The 15,376-nt window shown below is 33.3% G+C and overlaps 1 protein-coding gene across 22 annotated transcripts in view; it reads left to right on the top strand.

Annotated features, from left to right (window-relative positions):
* BAZ2B (bromodomain adjacent to zinc finger domain 2B) overlaps window positions 1-15,376 on the top strand; it is a 290,545-nt gene that overhangs the window by 59,475 nt on the left and 215,694 nt on the right. Inside the window, exon 4 of one of the 22 annotated variants that reach the window (XM_064484823.1) lies at window positions 11,199-11,294. The exons of the other annotated variants lie outside the window; for them this stretch is intronic. The gene's annotated coding sequence lies outside the window, so the exon portion shown is untranslated. The remainder of the gene's footprint in view (window positions 1-11,198; window positions 11,295-15,376) is intronic. 22 annotated transcript variants of the gene reach the window in all.

Genomic DNA, 15,376 nt, shown 5'->3' with positions numbered 1-15,376 from the left:
TAGGTCAAGTCTGACAATCTGATTGGCTGAAGTAAGAAAGTATTAGGTTGTCAGAAGGACTTTGAGTATGCTGCAGAGATTTGGGGGTTTTTTTCCTACGAGATCATTGTCATATTGCCTGAGCTGTTATAGGAATGTACCAATGATTGACATCCCCCACTGTGATAATGGACCCAGTGCGTGAAATGCCAATAGTTTGGTCCTATTTGTTCAGAAGCTTACTGCTATTTGTATCCTTAACAGAGCTAACATGTAGAACAAGCAAAACTACTGGGATTTCTCTGTAGAAATAGTACTGGGATTTGGCTTTAACATGAATTGGTTGCATATTCATAATTTAAGAACAGCTGGTTACAGCAAGCACATAGTCATTTGCAAGCTATTATAAACCATTCCACTCACACATGGAGCCTGTGCTTGGTGGATTTTTTTTTTTATTGATCTACCTGCATTTAAAATCTGGTCACTGCTGCTACAGAAGCTCTTCATTTTAGCTGTGTTTGCAACATAGAACAGCTTCAATTTTAAATATTTAATTTAAACTAAATGCTGAATAAAATGAAGAATCTTTGAAGGAAACAAGTGTAAAAGGTCAATAATGTGTTACCCATCGTATGTCTCATCTTGGTTAAAACAAACAGACTTAGATTATACAACCATTGTAATTTTTGGAAAATATGTTTTATGATTTTGCTAATAGATAAATAACTAAATTATCTTTGATTTGAAAATATTGTCATTATATTTAACTAGTTAGGTATACTTTTAAGAAACAACACAAACAATAGATTGTGATTAATTAGCCTGTGAAACATTGCATCTAATATATAGAAAAGTGACATTACTTTAATTTTGACTGGTGTAAGGCAAAATAGAAAGGAAAATCAGCAAGACATTATGATTGGATTAGAATAATGCTAAACCTGAAACCATAAAGCTACTCTAATTTTTTTAGAAGAAATCTAGTGAGAAGTCTCTTCTACTTTTTGGGTCACTTCTGGAAAATTAAGCACAACTGTGCTGTCACAGTATTTAAATGACATGTGTGAGCTAGTCCAGCTGTAATAGTTTCCTGCATGGTGTGCTGCCAGTAGTGACTGAAGATAGAGGAGAAAACCACTATATACTAAGCTTTCAGTGAGAAGAGTAGGAGAGGAAAATGTTAAATTTGATTTCAGATATTCTGATAGGAATCACAGGGAGAGCTCTGCCTTGATTTGTGTATGTTAAAATAAGTGGATATCTGAGTGATTTATAATGGTGGTGATTATATTGAGCTGTCCGCACAACATAGTGTTATATTCACATGTGCATGCGTTTGTCCCCACACTAGATGATGAAGTAGCTTTCAGCACTTCAAGGTTGAGTACCAGTCCTAAGAGTGCATTTTACTCTTTCTTAGCTTCACAAATGGCTGGATATGTTGGTAATATAACAGAATATATGGCCAAATTTAATCTAGCTGATAGTAGGCTGTACTTTTTTCTAAATAATAAATTCGAAGGTTATTAAAGGACAATGTGTTACATTTTAGTTTTGAGTTCCATAGGATAGTAACTTTACATATACAGTTAATTTGCCATTATTTGAGGTTGCATTAGTCATTTTGTGAATTATTCTGTGCCCTTTTTTTCTTTTGATTATTGTTCTTTCAGTTATTTCCATGCTCTTTAGCATCGTATCACAGAATAAGCTGAGGAAATACAAGGAAGTAAATTTCAAATGAGTCTAGTTTCCCTTCCTCCCCCACTTCTTGGTAGATCAGATAGAGAAAAATCCTTAGCTTTTCACCAAAATGAAGGTTTGGAATTTTATTTGTCTGCATTTTCTGGTTCTTATTATAACAGACAATCACATTTAGATAAAAAGAAATGTGAGGTAATGGACTCAATTTTTAAAATACTAGTAACCCAATAAAACAGTAGAAAATTTAGCCATTACTTGAAAAATGAATTGACTCAGTGATGACCATGGGAGAACCACAGATATTTTATACACTTGTATTGTTCTAGTACTAATAATAGGGGGAAAGGAGAATCCCTTCATTCATCAGATTTATACTGAATGCTATCTTCAAGCACACTCTTACAGAGCTGCAGAATAAAGTTTGTGAAAGCTCAGAGTAGGAGAGAGATGACTTTTGTTTGGAATCTTTAGAAAATGCTCTTTGGTTTAGGTAAAGTAACATTAAATTAGACCAAGGAGAATGATTAAACTGAATATTCAGAGATCAAGAAGAAAGAATTCAACTAAAGAAGGACAGCATGAGCACCCTCTGGAAACAAATTAATTAAAGTGAGGTCTATTGGGCATCTGGAGTAGTTGTGCAACCTTTTTGGGGTCATCCCAGAAAGAAAAAATGTTACAGGTTCTTGTTTTTCCTTTTTTGCTTTCAAAATTGTTTAGCTTTCTCTGGAGAGGTGGGTTAATCTGCTTCAAATCACTCATGTCAGTGATTGTTGTTTGTGGAAGCCAGGTTAAAACTGACAAAACTGCCCTTTCTGGTCAGAGTTTTTCAAATAATTGTGCTTCATGTGAGATTAACCAGAACCACTCTCTTTTCCCTCATTCTTTTCCTATGCTTTTATAAATTTTTTTTTGGAAACCTAATGCATGGTCATAATACTTAGTAAGAACATTGAGCAAAGAGGCCATCCACCTCTGTTTCCCTTTTCTAAATTTGATGGTGAGGAACTAGCTTTCCAAGTTGATTTGATGCCTCTGTCTCAAAAAACACTTCTGTTGGATGAATAAAGAAGACAGACAGACTGGCTGGACTGTCAGTAATAGTATTATCCATAAGGACAGAAGGCAACAAAATGTATAAGCTCTTACTTTAATTAAATCAGCACTGGATTTCCCTAATAATTAAAATCTCATGAAGATTAGAGTTTGAAAAGGAAAGATGAAAAAACTTCAAACACAACTGTAAAAGAAAGTCTTAATTTTCAATGGTTAGATTTACCCTAACTTCATTGTTGCTGCACTAAGATAATGAAATTTTTTCATTTTCCTTATTTGCAATATTATGATGAACATATACTTGAAGGGATGTGTTAGAAGAAAACCTTAAAAGTTTTATGTAATCATTCTTATCTTGATGATGGTGAGTTCTGAGGTAAATGAAATTTGGAAATGAATGGCAATAGGTATTTAGTATCCAAATTTAGAGAGAAGCTGTACTTATATTTTCTGGCTTCCATGATGTGTCGTTGAAACATAACATTTGGACTCCCTTGGAAAAAGGATTATTGTTAACATAAACCATTATAGTGATGTAAGAAGCAGCAAAGTCTATCTTGAGCATCTGAAAAAATCAGGGAGCAGCCTGTAAGTCACAGCATAATGTATTGCTCCTTTTCTGGGTTGTTAGTGTAGCATACTGAAAGCAATAAGGTCTGCAAGGCAACAGTAACAGTCAGAGATTATGAGTCAAATCTATTTTAAAAAGGTACTGCAGAGCTAAAAGAAATGTTGTTAGGGAATAACAAGAAAAAGAGGAGATAATTTTAAAGAAGGCTTTTAAATGGGGTTAGGAGAAGTGGAGCATTGTTCTGTAATTGAGTCCTCATGGAAAGTATCAAGATTTTCTTCTTTCTGCTCTAAGTATCTTAGCATTAGATTCCTGTGCATTATTAATATTTTCAGCAGCTTACTGAAAAAATGACTTAACTATAATCATACCTTGGGGATTTCAAGTGGGAAGTTGAAGGGTTAGGGAAGGGCTGTGTAAACAGTACACAGTTGGTCCAGGAAGAGAACATGGAATAACTTTGGCCACTTAGGTAAAAGCTCTGTCCCTTTCTTTCTTCAGAAAGAGATGTTCTTGCCAAAACTCATAAAAGAGAAGAACTTGTTTAAAGAATATGTAAATACTTTTATACTATGTGTGAAATGGGAGTGGAGGAGAGGAGCAAGGCATGCGGGGAGGCGGGGAGGAGCTAAATAGAAAGTGACCAGAATTTCCCTGCTTTTGTTTTTTAATGAAGTGTTCTATGACATAGCACCTTGAATTTGGCCTTTTTCACTTTAATGTGAAACACCTTTTGTGAAATAGGTCATTTTTTGCAATTTATTGCAGAAATTTTATTCTTTGTAGGTAGCATTTAATATGTTGCAGCTGAAGTCTAGAGATACAACTAAATTAACTACACATGCATGGGTAGAAATGAATGTTTGTTTCTGTATTTGCAATCTCAGCAATTCACAAGTGAGAGAAAAATAATCCTGTAGCCACTCATCGAAACAATCGCTTATTAGTTTTTCATGTTTAGTACTATTATGATGTACTAATAGTTCTGTATTAGGTGGTAGTGATTAGTTAAATAAATTGGTCATTAACTTGAGAAGAAGAATAAGGTCAGCATCTATTTCTTAATGACTAGAAACAATTCAGGGTGCCCAGAAATAAAATGCATGGCCCATAATATGCTTAAAGAGTTCACAGTTTACTTAGAAAGGATGTATATAGAGTGAAGTCTCATCTTTTGTGATTTTATATTAGAAATTCAATTATTTATGTTAGGAAAAAAACTGGGGGTAGGAAAGGAAAAACAATTTAAATAGCTGTCATTCACTCAGTGACATGAGTCAAATGTTCTGTTCCTGGGTAGCTCTCACAATGTGGCGTCTTAAACTAAATGTGGCTCTTATGTCTTTAAGTATTTTTTGTGTATCATAGCTTCTAAATACAGGCTTGCTACGTAAATGACATCTGCCTTAGTGTTGGTGGTGAAACTTACTGAGAGACGGTAGAATCCATCTCTGGTGTGGTCCATGTCAGCAATACATTTTACTATATTTTAGTACAACCTACTACTAGAACCTCCCACACTCCCCAATTTGCCAATAAGATGAGTTTCTACTCTATATGAAGGTTGCATGGTTTGGGATAGTTTATACGCTTAAGTATTGTTATTCCTCAAAATGTTAAAAGAAATTGCTTTGGAGTTAAAAGAGTTCAAGGTGAAACTTCAGTTGGGCTTTGAGGGAAGTAGTAGATATTTTAGCTTAGAACAGCAGCCTGAACAAAGGAGAGGATGGAGGGAAACCTAACTAAAATTTGTTTGAAAATAATGGGAGGTAAAGTTAGAAAGGGGAATTTGAATTAGCTAATAGATTTTTAAAGCAGAGGTGTGACATGATTAAAGAGTGTTTTAGAAAGACAGATTTGGAAGAAATGTGTAAAATGTGTAAAAAAGAAGAGGCTATTAAAAGAAACACTAGTAATTGCAGAAATTCCAATGTCAGGTGGTACTGACTAGACTAACAGCAATGAGAATGGGCTGAAGGATAAAGAAAGGTACATAATTTAAAGGAAGGGGGTGGAGCTAGTTTGGGGAGGTAGGAGATTATATTACCTTACATTCAAATCTGTTTCATGTGACCATAACAATAATTTGATACAGTTGAACACTTGTTTTATCCTTTTCAGATGATGAAAGCGAGAAATAGATTAGCTGTGGATTACCACTTGCCAGTACTTAAATATTGTTTCCACTACATCACACAGTCTCATGATGAGTTTACCTTAAGACAAACTCTCCATCTGTTTTTTAAATCCCTTCTACTTCACTCCTGGTATATCCCATTCTGTATAGATGAATAGTTAATCCAGTTAGCCTAATATTTTTCACTATATTTATGTTTATACTCTGTATGTGTTTATACCACTGCCAAACATCACTTTCTGTAAACCACTGGGAGATAGGAGGCAGCATGTTTTAAGCATATTAGAGACATACCATATGTTATGGATTTCTGAGTGTAGACTTTCATGACTCTATGATTTTGCGTAAGATGTTTCCTGTGTGCAGTTATTTCCTCTCTTTTTGCTTAGTCAAATCTGCTTATTTTCTAATACCCTTCTGAAGAGTTTCTTTTGTGAATCTTCCCAACCCTCTGCCTCCTGACAAGATTATCTGATTCTTCCCTGTGACCCAGTTGAGTGCTAATGGTGGATGATGCATGGTTGTTCAAATAGATTGATTCCTTCCTTCCTAACTTTATAAATAATGCTTCACTGAACACTTTTTATTAATAATACTTTTATATGTTGTTTGACATTATTTCATAGGATAAATACCCAGGAATGCAATTGCTGGGTCAAGGGCTGGGAATACTTTAAGGCTTTTAATATATGTATTGTGATTGTCTTTTGAAAGGATTGCATGATTTTATATGTCACTGGAAATATATAAGTTTACCTATTTATCACACCTTCATTGGAATGGGTATATTTATTATTTTTAGCTCTTGCCAATTGCGATGCAAAAAGTTGTACCTTATTTAATCTGCGTTTCTGTGACTAATTAATTAGAGTGACCGTTTTTCAGTGTCTTAACTGGTTTATTTTTTTGATTAATAATACTTTATTTATTGAAGTATCATTGATTTACCATGTTGTGTTAGTTTCTGGTGACAGCATAGTGATTCAGTTATAAATATATATATTCTTTTTCATTATAGATTACTACAAGATACTGAATATAGTTCCCTATGCTATACAGTAAATTCTTGTTGCTTATCTGTATTATGTATAGGAGTTTGTATCTGTTAATCTGTTACTCCTATTTTATCCTTCCTTACCTCCCTTTCCCCTTTGGTAATGATAAATTTGTTTTCTATGTCTGTGAGTGTTTCTGCTTTGTATATAGATTCATTTGTATTATTTATCAGGTTTCACATAGTGATAACATATAATGTATCTTTCTCTTTACTTCATGTCACCTACTTAGTATGGTAATCTCTGTGTCCATCTATGTTGCTGCAAATGGCAATATTTCATTCTTTCTATCACTGAGTAATATTCCATTGTATATACATACCACATCTTCTTAAACCAGTCATCTGTTGATGGACACTTGGGTTGTTTTCATATCTTGGCTATTTGTAAATAGTGCTGCTATGAACATTGGGGTGCAAATATCTTTTCAAACTAAGAGTTTTCATCTTTTCCACATTATGCCCAGGAGTGGGATTGCTGGATCATATGGTAAGTCTATTTCTAGTTTTTAAAGAACCCTTCATACTGTTTTCCATTATGACTGCAGTTTACATTCCTATGAACAGTATACTAGGGTTTCCTTTTCTCCACACCCTCTCTAGCATTTATTATTTGTAGAATTTTTAATGATAGCCATTTTGACTGGTGCGAGGTGATACCTCATTGTGGTTTTGATTTGCATTTCAGTAATAATTAGCAGTGTTGAGCATCTTGTCATGTGCCTGTTTCCCATCTCTATGTCTTCTTTGGAGAAATGTCTGTTTATTTGTCCATTTTTGATTGGGTTGTTTATGTTTTTGATATTGAGTTGAATGAATTGTTTGTATATTTGGGATATTAACCCCTTGTCAGCTGCATCATGTACAAATATTTTCTCCCATTCTGTAGGTTGTGTTTTTGTTTTCTTGATGGTTTCCTTTGCTGTGCAAAAACTTTTAAGTTTGATTAGGGCCTATTTATTTTTGCTTTTATTTCTTTTGCCTTGGGAGACTTAAGAAAATATTGCTACGATTTATGTCTGAGAATGTTTTGTCTATGTTCCCTTCTAGGAGGTTTTGGTGTCATGTCTTATATTCAGGTCTTTAAACCATTTTGAGTTTATTTTTGTATATGGTGTGTGGTTGTGAAGGAGTGTTCTAATTTCATTGATTTGCCTGTGGCTGTGCAGTTTTCCCACTTTTCCACTTGTGGAAGAGACTGTCTTGATTGTATAATCTTGCCTCCTTTGTTGTAGATTAATTGACTGTAGGTGTTTGGGTTTATTTCTGAGCTCTCTAATGTGTTCCATTGATCTATATGTCTGTTTTTATACCAGTACCATGATGTTTTGATTACTGTAGCTTGGTAGTATTATATGAAGTCTGGAAAGGTTATCCTCCAGCTTTTCTTTTTCCTCAGATTTATTTTATTGAAGTATAGTCAATTTACAATATTATATTAGTTTCAGGTGTACAAAATATTGATTTAGTATTTTTATGGATGATACTCCATCTAAAGTTATTACAAAATAATGGCTATATATCCCTCTGGTGTACGATATATCCTTGTTGCTTATTTATTTTATACAGAGTAGCTTGTATCTCTTAATCCTATACCCCTATTTGTCCCTCCCCAGTTCCCTCTCTCCACCGGTAACCACTGGTTTGTTCTTTGTTTTATTTTTGACATATAATTCTTCTCTGTTCCTTTTGCTAGTAAGACTGTCATGTAATGCCCGTATTAAGACTCAATTTCCCATCAACACTTATTATCTATACCACATTTCCACAAAATCTCTATTACAGGAAATGTTGAACTGGATAAGTAAAGGTCAACTTTTTAAAGCATTGTTTTTTTTTTTATTGTTTTGTTTCTACCTCTTGTAAAAGGACTCCTTCTAAAAAATATTAATTTTATTAGATAATACTGAACATACTGAAAATAAATCTTTCTTGATAAGGTATAGTTATCATCCTGATAAATAATTCTACTACTTATTAGATGCTTGAATTAAGACTATTTAAGAATAGAACTTGGACCTTTAAAAAATAAATTCTCATATTATCTTATATTTGCACTGTTTGCTTGTTTATTATAAAAGTAAGTTGTATATGCAGCTCTATAATTTGCCAGCTATTCCTTCTTACAGTTAATCATGTTCATTACCTTTTGCTTTTTCTTTTTTCTCTTTATATTCATTTAGTTTATTTTCTGACTTCTTAAAAAATTGAGATATATTGACATACAAAATATTAGTTTCAGATGTACAACATAACTTTTCTTAAAATTAAAAGCATATTTTTTACTAAAAATATTCTGACAAGTTTTGAAAAATACAGAAAAGTATTAAGATAAAACTTTCAAATGTTCAAAATTCTATTAATTGCATTTTTATTTTGAAGTTTATTTAGTGTCATGAACCTCCCCTCTAAAAAGTGAAAATGAGGGGACCAGGCATGGAGTGAAATCGTTTTGTAGTATCAAACAGGAAAGAACCAAAAAAACAAACAAAAAAACCCATTGGATTAAGCAACAAGGACATTAGTGACCTTGGCAATAATATTTCAGTGGAATGGTTTGGACTTAAGGTAAAGAAATCAAAACATGGAGTTGAGGTAGTTTTTTTTTTTCTTCTTTTTTTTTAAGGGAAAAGGAAAGTAAATTGGGAAGTTATTAGGAAGGAATTGTGAGCTTGAAGATGACTGTCTTAATGATGAAAATTAAGATACAGGGGCAAGGAATGTAATTCAGAAATTTTTCGAGAAGTGGGAAGAAGCAGGTTCCTGACCCATGTCAGACTGATTGACATTGACCAGAAGGAGGGGTACTTCTGTAATTAGAGGGCATTGAGAAAATCTGTGGGTGTGTATAACAATGAGATTGGAGCACTTTCGTGAAAGAAATTTCAAAGAGTTCAGCTTCCAAATGCTAGAAATTCTTCAATCATAAGTGGCTCTTTGCTGTTTTTGTGTTTTGGTTTGGGGTTTTTTTGGGGTTTTTTTTGGAGATTGGGTGAGGTAATTTGATTTACTTATTTATTTGTTTTAATGGTGGATACTGGGGATTGAACCCAGGGCCGTATGCATACCAAGCATACAGTCTACAACTGAGATATACCCTTACCCCTTCTTTGCTGTTTTTTAATAAAGCAAAGTTTTAATTTCCAATCTTTTTCTGTGAAAGTATGTATATATGTATGTATATATATATTTTTATAAAACAGCAATATGTGTAGTTTTGCATTCTGCTTCTCTCACTTTATTTTCTTTTTACATTATATCATGCACATTTTCTCATTTAATATTTTGAAATAGCATATCATGATTTATTCAGCTACTCAAGTTTCAGATATTTAAATTGTTTTTGATTAACATATATTATAATATATATTAGAGTAATATTACATCAAACATCCCTAAGCCTTTGTGCATGTTCTAATTTATTTTTTTAAGATACATTCCTGGAGATTGAATTGCTGGGTCAAAGCATATGAATATTTTACATACATACAGTGGTATTTTGGTAAATAACAACTGGCTTGTGTATCTGGTAGAGGGAGCCCTGATTTGTAGTGTGTGCTGTTTTCCTTAGTGTAAATACTCCCAACATGGTCTTTTTCCATCCAGGGACTTAATACCACTGAACAGAGTTGAGATGTGCAGTCACACAACCGTTATATAGTATTTGCATCAAACTGAAACAATAGATGTAAGTAACCTCAACAGCAAAGATAATAATACAATGTAGTAAAATAATTAGGGAGTGATCAGTTTTGATTGTTTATAACCTTATTTTTAGTATAATTTTTTGAATGATAAGTTTATATAATTTAATTTTTAATAATGACTGTGTTTAACAACTGAGTTGCAAAATTCCTGAAAATATAACAGTTGGCTTTTGTGAGTTAGTGTAGTTAAGCTCCAGCACACCACTGCTAGGCTTTTTTTTTTTCTCCTCCTTTTCCTTTCCTCTTCCCCTTCCTTCTTCCCTTTTCTGATGTTTATGGTGGACTTTTTCTTCTAAAAGTGTTGTTTTCAGTATAGGAAGACATAAATGCTTAGAAGACCAATGTCTTAGTCTTTTTGTTTATGGCTCTGAGGTTGTCTTGCTTTACGCTGCAATTTATAGTAGAGTTGGACTCTATTTGAGTGAAAGAAGTGAAATTTGGATTCCCAGCTGTATTTTTTTCCCTAAAAGACTATTCAGTTTTCCCCAAAACATTATTGAGTAATTCCTACTGACAATTGATTGAATTTTTCAACTCTCTTATTGTTTCTATTATTTTTCAGTTGATTCTCTAGGATTTTCTAGATATATAATAATACTCTGCAAATAAAGATAATTTTGTTGCCTCGATTCCAGTATTTGTAGCTTTATTCTTCTGTGTAAAGAATAAAATAAAGTTAGTCAGTACCTACAAAGCAATTTTTGCATTGAGCATCCTTATTTTTTTCTGAATGGAAATGTTTCAAAAATTTTATCATTATTGATTTCTTTCATGATGGCATTTCCCTCAGTATTTTTGGTCCTTTTTGGTGGCTTTTGGTTTGTTCTATGTAGTTTTGAAAATCATATTAAGCAAGTGTCCATTTATTTCTATTAAGACTTAAAAAATTTGTAACGAAAGTTGAATTTTATTTAAGTGCACAGAAAGCTTGGTAATTCTTTTTTTTTTTTTTTTTTTTTTTCTGACCACGTTGGTGTCCCCCGGCAGCGCCGCTCCACACAGGCCCCTGCCTTCCCTGGAGCAGGAGGTGAGGGTGGGTCTCAACGTCCCCACGTCCCTGTCCTCATCACACTCACGTAATTGGTAATTCTTGATGACTATCTCTATCTTAGTGTTGTTTCAGTTTGTTTGGTTGGTTTTTGTTTTATAATTTGTGCTAGAGATTTAGATGTTGATAGTTTTTAATATTTGGTGTAAGCAACCAGGCGACTGGGCAACAGAAAATACAGTTCAGATATGTTTTCTCTTAGAACTTTTTCCTCTGAATCTCTTGAGATCTGCGCTGTGAGTATGCCTATGATCCCGTGTTTGAGGGTCAACCTTTGATTTTAGCAGTTCTACTGCTTCAACCTGGTCTACCTGTGGGTGGGACGGGGGTGGTATGAGGTGGGAGAGAATGAACACTGTGCAATACTGTGGAATATGAGTTTTGTATGGTGAGTTAGTGCTTATTTATGTCTGCCTAGTCAAACTTGATCATCACCTGCAAAAAGCTGGCTCCTTTCAACTCTAATAACTGGTTGAGGAAAACTAAAACAAGGAGGCCAAAATGTTTTGCTGCTATGCGAACATGGGGCCCAAGCTCTGTGATTCCCAATTTTCTTACAGGCTTTCCATGTCCCTAAACTTTAATTCTGCAAGTTAAGAGTTAGGATATTTAAGAATATTCTCACTTATTTTCTAAAATCTGTGCCTTGTACTCTTGGGGGATATAGTCTTCTTATAATATTGGTATTTTCCTGGCTTTAATGATGGCATTTCCGTCACTAGTTTTGGTCCTTTTTGGTAGATTTTTGGGGGTGATGTGAATGAATGTGAATGTGAATGGATGCCACCTTATTCAGATTTTAAAGCTCTTTTCATATATCTGTAAGATTCTCCTCAGAAGAAGTCATACCATTTTATACCACTGCCACTGGACTTTGAGAATTTTTTTCATTGTATTAATAGGTATAACTTCATTTTAATTTGTGTATCCTTAATTGTTACAGATAATCATATATCCCTAAGTATATTGGAGAATGGTATTTGTGTTTGGATTGTTTAGAAGGAGTAGTTTTCGTAAGATTTTTGGAGTGATATGATCATAATAATTTTAAAGATTTTTCTTGATCCCCCCAAAAAACTGGTCTCCTTATGAGGTATGGCTGGTTATTTTCATAGGTGCCATAAGGGTGTTAGCCATATACACATCCTTGAGTTTGCTTTTGCAAATTTAGAGCCTGTACACTATTGTACAACTCTTAAGGCTACAAAATTAACTTGACTGTAACTTTTCATAGGGAATCTCAAACATTTAAAACCCATTGTTATTTGCTTTCCTCAGCTAGGAAAGCAAGCCCAGGATGCTATCAGAATTCACCTACAGTAGTACCCTTAAATATCCCTCAAATTTCTTAAGATTCCTATCCTGCCAGGAAGTGACCTTCCTTATCACATGTAATGCACCCTTATAAGCCAGGGACCAGGCCAGTTTTTCTGAAAGGGCTCTCTAGGCATTGGATCTGTAAGTAAAGTCAGCCTTAGTTCCTTACAGATACCTGTATAAATGATCATTGTTCTCAAATGTGATTCTCTAGGTAAAACTTTGGTTGCTTAGTAGGTTTGTTCAATTATATCCTAGTAAAAAGGAGGGCAGATTCTTATTAAATCTATACAAATATCTCTATTGCCATGAAAAGGTGATTCTCTAAAGAGTTTCTAAATTCTGAGGGTTAGTAAGAATCAGATAATATTTTTAAATGTTTCATTTTGGTTTATAAGCAGGGTTTACTAAATTGTTGTGGTTATATATAACTTCAGAAGAAAGGAAATAGAACATTAAAATATTATCATCAATATTTCAGTCAAGTAAACTTTCTTTTGTAAATCATTCAGTACTATATAGTTTTTGTTGCCATTTCTCTAGAGTTGAGTTAGCTGTCTACAGTTAGGAAGGTATCTGCTTCTAGACTAAAAGGAGTCCTAGAAATTTTTATTTAGTCCAAAAATGATCTGAAAGTTGTTTGAGAGATGTCATCAAAAAGCCTTACTGATACCTTGTTCTTTCAAGTGTTAATAGTTAGAAGTACTTGGCATAATCCTTTCTACAAGTTCTGAAACTTTTTTGTTGAAGATACAAACTCTCACTTATAGCTTAGAGCTTTCAAGAAAACATCAGAGTTAAAAACAAAAGCTCTTCGTGGAAAACAGAGACTTAATGGCTGTGGTTAATTTGTTACTCGAGTTTATAGTATCAGGATGGAAGCATGTATAATTCTCTACTGGGGTATGATATGTAACTATTTCCTAAAACTTTTGATTGGAATTTCCCCTGAGGGTGAAGATATAATAGACTGTGAGGGCATTGACATATCTCCAGGGACTTCTCACAACACAAAATTTCTGAAATGTTTACATGAACAACTTACCGATACAGACTTAACCTAGGAAAGGAGAAGTGTCTTTCTTGATTTGACAACTTTTCCCATGTAACTCTTAGAATAGTAACATGCAAAACAAACCCAGTTCTTTCTAACAGCTCTGTTTTTATGCAGTAAAGCAACAAATCTTTTTGGTTTTTTTGAGGAACACTGGAAAATCTCAAAGATAGTGTGGTGTAGAATATTGTAATAAGCTTTATATTGTCTATATTAAGGATATGATTAGGAGAATGCAAAATAGAGAATTGTTAGATTATTTGGGGCTTGAAAAAAATAGAATCATGGGTACCTGAGGAATAAGACTTGATTACTTATTTCATCAAAGTAACAATAAAAATAAATATAGAAGATAATATGTTTGCTGATTCGTGAGGAGGAGCCTTTATTATTATTGAGAATTTAGCAGACCCCTTGAGCACACACAATACAACTTTTTATAGCCACATATATCCCTTTACACCGTAAAGTGGCAAAAATTGATAGTTTCATTAACATGACCCAGATCTATATATCTTGTCAGTATTAAAAAGCAAATGTATGTAAGCTTAAAACTATGCTTAGTAATTAATATTTCAGTATTTCATCTTACTAGATATTTTCTAGGTATTTAATAATCATCATTTGATTAACTCAATTTAGTATCAGTCCAAGGTTTTAGATTACCTAAAGATCTTGAAAATTACCTTCAAGTTGCCATTCTACAAAAGTTACTGTTGAAAAAAAATTGGCCGGAATAATGATTCCTTTTATTTGAACATAGGAATTTATATTTTTCAAAACTATAAGCCTTGTATGGGATTGATTTTAGCTTACTTGGTTAAAGGCATAACTTTTTAAAAACCATATTTATTAAATTAGTCTAATTTACCAAAGATTTGCCTTAATTATGCAAACTTGGGTTCTTAAAAGGTCCTGACTTTGTTTTTGTAAGTATTTTGCTTATTTGCTTTCTAAAGCATATTTAAAATGAGTTCAATTTTTTTTTCCTCTTGAGAATTTTGTTTTAAAGACAATGGAAAGCCTGGAAATAGTGGGGATAGTGTACAACATTATGAATGTATTTAATACCACTGAAATGTACATTTAAAAATTGTTAAAATGGTAACTGATATGTTATATGTATTTTACCACCACCACCACCAAAAAAACAAGGACAATGAAAGGCACAGATAACTTGATAAGATGTCCTAGATAGGACATCAGCAATCTATGCCTATCCTAAAGTCTTCCACAGTTTTTTCTGTAAGGAACATTATTATAAGAGGAGTAAGATTTGGATGCACAGAACTAAATAGAGGTACAGGTTAAGACTGTCTATAGATAGAGATAAGGTGCAAAAATTTGGCCAAAGTTTGAATGTTTACTGTGGAAAATAGTGGTAGATAGAATTGAAATATAGATTTGGGACATACTCTTCGTTTTCTGATGTTTACAGCTTAGCACATCATATGTTTTATAAATGACCATTTAAAAAATTATTTCAGTTGTCACAGGAGGTATGGGCTTACATTTTTTCTGTTTCTCTTAATGGGAGAGCAAGCCCATTTGGTAGAGTTTTGACCAAACTATTACATTTTAATGTTTTGTCATTTATTTCTCAAGTATTTGCTGTAGGCAAGGAACTCTTAGAGATGAGGTGGGAGAAAATAAAAAGGTGAATAAGATACCTTATTGATTATCTAATTCTGTTTAGCAGTTTAAAACAACAAATACTTATTTCAGTTCCTGTGAGTCAGGCATCTG

Source organism: Camelus dromedarius, chromosome 4 (assembly GCF_036321535.1).
Source record: "Camelus dromedarius isolate mCamDro1 chromosome 4, mCamDro1.pat, whole genome shotgun sequence".
Lineage (NCBI taxonomy): Eukaryota > Metazoa > Chordata > Mammalia > Artiodactyla > Camelidae > Camelus > Camelus dromedarius.
This window is presented reverse-complemented; position numbering and strand designations above follow the sequence as displayed.